Raw genomic sequence first — 579 nt, 5'->3', positions numbered from 1 at the left:
ACACCCCTGTCCACGTGTCCACAGGAGACAGAAACAGGACTTTCCTGCCCTCCTGAGTGAGAGCCCCTCGGGTACCAGCTCCTGTTTCCTGCCTCCTCCCAGGTGTCTACCAGACACCAGGAGGAAATGTGGAATGAGCCCGAACCCTGCAGAGGGGCTGAATCCCCTTCCCTGTGGACAGTAGGGTGAGGACAGCACCCAACAAGGAAGCCAGAACACCTGCACTTAGCTACACCTGCCTACCACCCTTGCCTTGCCCCCTCACGCCCCGTCTTCACCACCACCCCCCCCCCCACCTTCTCTGCCCTCCTCTCCCGGGAGAGCTGCTGGTCTGGTCGGTGGGCTCGCCGGCTGTGTGGCCGGCCCCTCCGCTGCCTGTGCCCTTTCCCTGAGCTCTTGAGATGCTGAAGGGGGCCTGTTGCTCTCCTCCACTCACTTCTGTCGCATGGGCTTTAAGCAAAGCCCTGGGGCCTTTAGGGACAAAAGTGTGTTCCCCTTCCCACGCGACCCCCGCCCCACCTCCCCCCCCCCCCCATGCTTAGCCCCTCTGAGATCATGACTTAGATTCAAGGGCTGAGC

Source organism: Panthera tigris, chromosome A1, assembly GCF_018350195.1.
Source record: "Panthera tigris isolate Pti1 chromosome A1, P.tigris_Pti1_mat1.1, whole genome shotgun sequence".
Taxonomy (NCBI): Eukaryota; Metazoa; Chordata; class Mammalia; order Carnivora; family Felidae; genus Panthera; species Panthera tigris.
This window is presented reverse-complemented; position numbering follows the sequence as displayed.